General features: G+C 35.1%; 1 protein-coding gene across 1 annotated transcript in view; it reads right to left on the bottom strand.

Annotated features, from left to right (window-relative positions):
• The window catches only part of LOC107581403 (myosin-10-like), a 60,440-nt gene that overhangs the window by 48,329 nt on the left and 5,378 nt on the right, over positions 1 to 6,733 (bottom strand). The gene's annotated exons all lie outside the window — the stretch shown is intronic.

The following is a 6,733-nucleotide window of genomic DNA, read 5'->3' as shown; positions in this document are numbered from 1 at the left end:
AAATACCGTCATGTACCGTGAAACCGGTATAATTTTGAAAAATACCGTGATATGAATTTTTGGTCATACTGCCCAGCACTAATTGAACACATACGTGTTCATAACCAAACCCTGTAACTTGACATAAATCCCAACATTTTCAAATAAAAGAACCACAAAAGCGATTAAACATATAATGGTAACTCTTTGTCTTATTTCTTGTAAAGCCACGAAATAAGTATCTCTATTTTACTTTACTTGGTTTAACATAGGGATGCAATTTAAAACTAATTTTGGCTGATAGCCGATGTTGATATATAATTATTTTTAATTTTGTTTGTTAACTTATTTGAACTTATTTGTTAGCATTAAATAAACAATAAAGTTCTTTTTTAATTACAGTACATTGAAGATTTGAAAATAACTATAAATAAACTGTGTATCACTGCATTTCTTTTTTTCAGAAAGATGCAGTGGTAACCTTAACATTTTATTTTATGATTTAACATTTGTAAATGGTCTAAAGCAAAAGAGTTGTAAAAATTAGGGATGCTCCGATCCGCCTTTTTCGCCTCCGATACAGATTCCGATACCTAGGGTTCGGTATTGGCCGATAACAATCCGATACCAATGAAGTTTTTTCCCCGCATTTAAATAAATGTAGAATTTATATATCTCTGTGTGTGGAACTGATAATCATTCTTTCACAATCTACTAGATACAGACTACTTCATTATAAAGAAAAATGAAATAAACAATAAATATGAAAAAATATAGGCCTATGTATATTTATAATCTATGACAAAAATGTATCATAATCTAGGTTAGTGGATAATTCGGCAGCAAAAGTTATTCTAGAAAAATTAGTGCACAATAATTTTAGAAATCCAAACATTTAGTGTAAAAACAATATTTTGTGGGAAACAAATAAAAGTGTTGCACTAAAAATGGTAAAAAGTTACACATTGCTATTTGCATTATAAAATCCATTCATTAAAAACATTCATATATATGTTTAAGTATATACTATAAAATTAAAATACATTTCTTTTGAATGTATAGCATATTTTTTAATAAGGCAACAACATATGATAGATACGATAGGACAAAACAAATACAGTGCAGCACGAACTGTTTTTATACAGTTTATGAGCACGAAGTGCTTACAATGTCCGCATCCGGTGTACAGAATGATGCGCCTGAAGCAACATTCTGCACACCGAATGCGCACATTGTAGGCGCTTCGTGTTAAAAACTGCAAAGCACAAAGAGAAGAGAAATTGATGCATAGTGTATTATATCTGAGCAACAGTTATTGAGCCTTTCTTTTAACAGTTTTCAATTTCAGTTACTGTGCACGTTAAAACAGACGAAGCCGCGATTATAAATGAGTGACTCCTGGTTAACATGTATTAAAAGAGGTCATGTTTAGTCACTATTTAGTGTGGTATTTTTTGACAATATTCACTCATCATGACAGTAAAATAGGGCATTCAAAGTCAATATACTGCAGTATTTCCTCTCTCAATCAGTAGAAAATATGGTTAACACCCGGTCATGCATGAAAAAAATAAATACCGTCATGTACCGTGAAACCGGTATAATTTTGAAAAATACCGTGATATGAATTTTTGGTCATACTGCCCAGCACTAATTGAACACATACGTGTTCATAACCAAACCCTGTAACTTGACATAAATCCCAACATTTTCAAATAAAAGAACCACAAAAGCGATTAAACATATAATGGTAACTCTTTGTCTTATTTCTTGTAAAGCCACGAAATAAGTATCTCTATTTTACTTTACTTGGTTTAACATAGGGATGCAATTTAAAACTAATTTTGGCTGATAGCCGATGTTGATATATAATTATTTTTAATTTTGTTTGTTAACTTATTTGAACTTATTTGTTAGCATTAAATAAACAATAAAGTTCTTTTTTAATTACAGTACATTGAAGATTTGAAAATAACTATAAATAAACTGTGTATCACTGCATTTCTTTTTTTCAGAAAGATGCAGTGGTAACCTTAACATTTTATTTTATGATTTAACATTTGTAAATGGTCTAAAGCAAAAGAGTTGTAAAAATTAGGGATGCTCCGATCCGCCTTTTTCGCCTCCGATACAGATTCCGATACCTAGGGTTCGGTATTGGCCGATAACAATCCGATACCAATGAAGTTTTTTCCCCGCATTTAAATAAATGTAGAATTTATATATCTCTGTGTGTGGAACTGATAATCATTCTTTCACAATCTACTAGATAAAGACTACTTCATTATAAAGAAAAAGAAAATAAACAAATATGAAAAAATATAGGCCTATGTATATTTATAATCTATGACAAAAATGTATCATAATCTAGGTTAGTGGATAATTCGGCAGCAAAAGTTATTCTAGAAAAATTAGTGCACAATAATTTTAGAAATCCAAACATTTAGTGTAAAAACAATATTTTGTGGGAAACAAATAAAAGTGTTGCACTAAAAATGGTAAAAAGTTACACATTGCTATTTGCATTATAAAATCCATTCATTAAAAACATTCATATATATGTTTAAGTATATACTATAAAATTATATACTATATTTCTTTTGAATGTATAGCATATTTTTTAATAAGGCAACAACATATGATAGATACGATAGGACAAAACAAATACAGTGCAGCACGAACTGTTTTTATACAGTTTATGAGCACGAAGTGCTTACAATGTCCGCATCCGGTGTACAGAATGATGCGCCTGAAGCAACATTCTGCACACCGAATGCGCACATTGTAGGCGCTTCGTGTTAAAAACTGCAAAGCACAAAGAGAAGAGAAATTGATGCATAGTGTATTATATCTGAGCAACAGTTATTGAGCCTTTCTTTTAACAGTTTTCAATTTCAGTTACTGTGCACGTTAAAAATAATTCAGTCAATTCTACACGGACCGCAAGCACTGTGTTTGGTCTGCTAGAACCCCTCCCTCCGTATGTATTTGAGTTTTGTGTGTTTTTTTTCCACTTAAATATATTTTAATGTTATACCTTATTTAAAATAAAACAAAGCAAAAAACAAGTGTCTTATTTATTATACAACATAGCATATACATCACTTAGTTGTCCGCGACAAACAATGTTGTTCTGTCATGGTACAAGTCCTTGTGGAGATTGAAAGAATGCCATCTTTTCCTGTTCCGTTGTTGTCTCTTTTTTGTAGTTTTAAATAAATGATCTCTTCTTGAATATTTATTTGCCGCTGTCACAGCTGATGCTTCTCCGATAAGCTGCTTCTTCTTGGGCTTTTGCCTGACACTGTGGGCTACACCAGCAACATGCCTGTGGGCACTGCAGACTAGTGGGTTACATGTGTAATGGCACGTCGATGCTGAAGAATAAATTAAAAGCGACGCACAGCCTACGGCAGGGTTCCTCAAAACTTGCCCTGGAGGGCCAATACGCTGCAGAGTTTAGCTCCAACCCTGATCAAACTCACCTACCTTTAATTTTCTAATGATCCTGAAGACACTGATTAGTATGCTCAGGTGTGTTTGATTAGGGTTAGAGCTAAACTCTGCAGGAAAGTGGATCTTGTGGGCCAGATTTGAGGATCCCTGGCTTACGGCGTAACGGCTATGGCGTAGGTCCGACGCAGAAGTATAAATCAGCCTTTAGAGAGCAGGGGCCCGTTACAATAAGGAGGTTCAACCAACTCGGAGTTGAAACTCAAACTCTGAGTTGACTTATCCTGAGATGGGAAACTCTGAGTTTTCGGTTTCAGAACAGCTAAATTGTGTTAGTTCAGTCGACTCTGAGTAGGTTGACTCTGAGTTTAGCGCGTGCACCACGACTATGAGAAGTCATGATCAATGGAGCTCCGAAATTATGATTCACCATGGCAACAGCACCGACAAAAAGACATCCGCATACTTCAGAGTCAATAATTAACTTTACAGTTTTTTTACCTCTGATATTATAACAGTGATTGAGAATTAAATTATTTAAAGGGGTCCTATTATGCTTTTTCACTTTTTCAACTTTAGTTAGTTTGTAATGTTGCTGTTTGAGCATAAAAAAAGATCTGCAAAGTTACAAAGTTCAAAGTCCACTTCAAAAGGAGATATTTTATTTAACAGAAATCAAAATTTTACAACAAACGACTCGTTTGGGCTACAACAAATTTTTTCCGGGATTTGTGATATCACAAATATCGACGAATGGGACTAGAGAAGGCAACGAGTGTTCAAATCGCATTCAAATTGATTTGATATTGACACTGAAGCTCACAAGCGGCTATGGTAAGAGGCAAGACATTTCCCGACCAGGCGCCGAGTGCTGCCAATCACAGCACACACTGGCCCAGTTAACCAATCACAGCACACACTGGCCCAGTTAACCAATCACAGCACACACTGGCCCAGTTAATGAGTCACCGTGCGCGCGCTCTCGCTTTCTCTCTCAAAATACGCAAATGGCTTCAAATCACCGTATCGCGTCGGTCTATAAGCCAGCTGCACAGTTGACACAGGAATTGTCACTTGTACAAACGAGGCAGTGTCACATCGTCACTAAAGTTTATAAATTGCATTACTTTATCATTCTTGCTGGTGTTTAACCATCCAGCGCTCACGCGCTCTCCTGCAGACCTCCAGCGCCCACACATAATGCCAGGTTCACATTACTCCATTTGCAGTGCATATGCGGTGCGTATTTTTTCCGCGCTCATGTTAACTGATTAATAAAGTGTGCACACTGCACATGGTTGCTGTCTGGCAGTGCGTTCAGGAGCGGTGCGTCTGCAGCAGTGCAGAGATCGTTTTCCCACCGAGTCTGTTTGCTGCGCTGCAGCAAGTAACAGCGCATTGTTTGTAGAAAATATGAACATGGATTGACACGAAAATGTAGTAATTACAGTATTACACCATAAATGCATATTATTAATCAGCAGGAGGCGCTTCTGGAACACCAGATACAGTGTTTCCTTGGATACCGCAGTAAGCAAAGCAGCACTGTGCTGAAACACTGCTTTAATATGAACTATACAGAGAAGAGATGAAAAGAAAATACCACGTAAACTTTTCTGAAGACAGTCAGTTCCCCTCAGAAACACATTCATATAAACCCCCAAATCAACATTCAGGATTTTCTTTCAATAGTGTCTGGTGTAAAAATTTTAATTTATGTTAAGAATAACAAGGGCTCTGACAAAAACTGCCTTCCCTGGTGTTGGTTGAGTATAGTACTCCCACAGTAAACTCTTTATTTTAAAGTGTTAAACTTTTTATTTTTGGCAAACAAAGGGTTTACCATTAAAACATGGAAGAAATAGCGTATTGTGTGATTATTCTTTTAAACAAAAGTTGTAATAATTGTTGTAGTAGTCAGGGGTTAAAGCAAAAAAATATATATATATTTTGACTGAAAATTTTTCCTCGACCAAACCCCATTGCACAGCCATACCGGTCACACACACCCAGTTTAAGAGCAGTGTTTTTCTTCTTGTAATTAAAAAAAAATTAAGGAGCACCTTCTAATCAATAATCAAAAATTCTGATCAAAAATTAGCCTTCTTAACATGAGGTGAAGTGATTTACAAAGGCATTTTCTTTTTACCTTTGCAATGGCATCATTTTCATGTCAAATTCTAAAATTTATTTTTATAAGCTTTTTAAAATTTCTACTTAAAACAATATAATTAGAAGTAGAATAAGACAAATAAGTTACCAATCATGAAATTAGTATTAATGAAAAATGTATTTGTACTACAGAGGAGGCACAGAACACAAAAGTGGCTTGTAGGTACATTTTCAGACATTCAATGAGGCTCAGAGGTGGCATGAGTGCAATTAAAGTCATAAATTCATGTGGAGATTAAATGTTTTAAATATAACATTTTGAATACAGAAATATTAAATGATTTAAATAATTGCAATTATACCTAAAAATGAAAACTGAAACCGCCATCAGGTGGCGGCAAATCACTGAATTTATCACTGAATCATTCATTCAATTGATTCGTTTGAACGGCTGATTCATTCATGAATGAAGCAAGTGACTGTCTTTATGAATGGGTAATCATGAATCACTGACTCACTAGATTCGTTAAAAAACATACTTTCATTCATGAATGAAACACCGCTGTGTTTGCTTTTAGAGATGACCAGCGGCTGAGCTGTTACTATATTTGGAACTATTTTCATTGAAGAACTAGAGCAAAATCAGTCAGTACTTGTTTACTGAACTGTTGTATTAAATCAGTATCACATTTGCAAACTCCTTTAAAGGGGTCATATGATGTTGCTAAAAATAACATTATTTTGTGTATTTGGTGTAATGCAATGTGTTTAAGTGGTTTAAGGTTAAAAAAAACACATTTTCCACATACTGTACATTATTGTTTCTCCTCTATGCCCTGCCTTTCTGAAACGCGTCGATTTTTACAAAGCTCATCGGTCTGAAAAGCGAGGTGTGCTCTGATTGGCCAGCTATCCAGTGTGTTGTGATTGATTGAATACCTCAAGCGTGTGACGGAAATGTTACGCCCCTTGCCATACTGTGTTTCCATCATACAGTCTATGGTTTTCATGTGTCCTGGCGCGACGAGACAAAACAAATAAAACCCATTACAAACAAGGAATTTGTTGCATCCAGTGGAGACATAATTACTGATTATAATGACTTATACTGTGTTTTTATGCTGTGCGCTGCATAGCCTATTGCGCCGCGTAAACATAAAACCATGTCTGCATTTGTGATCGGAGAAAT

Source organism: Sinocyclocheilus grahami, unplaced genomic scaffold (assembly GCF_001515645.1).
Source record: "Sinocyclocheilus grahami isolate Dianchi unplaced genomic scaffold, SAMN03320097.WGS_v1.1 scaffold34.1, whole genome shotgun sequence".
Classification (NCBI taxonomy): domain Eukaryota; kingdom Metazoa; phylum Chordata; class Actinopteri; order Cypriniformes; family Cyprinidae; genus Sinocyclocheilus; species Sinocyclocheilus grahami.
The sequence above is the reverse complement of the archived record's forward strand: the minus strand, read 5'-3'. Positions and strand labels throughout refer to the sequence as shown.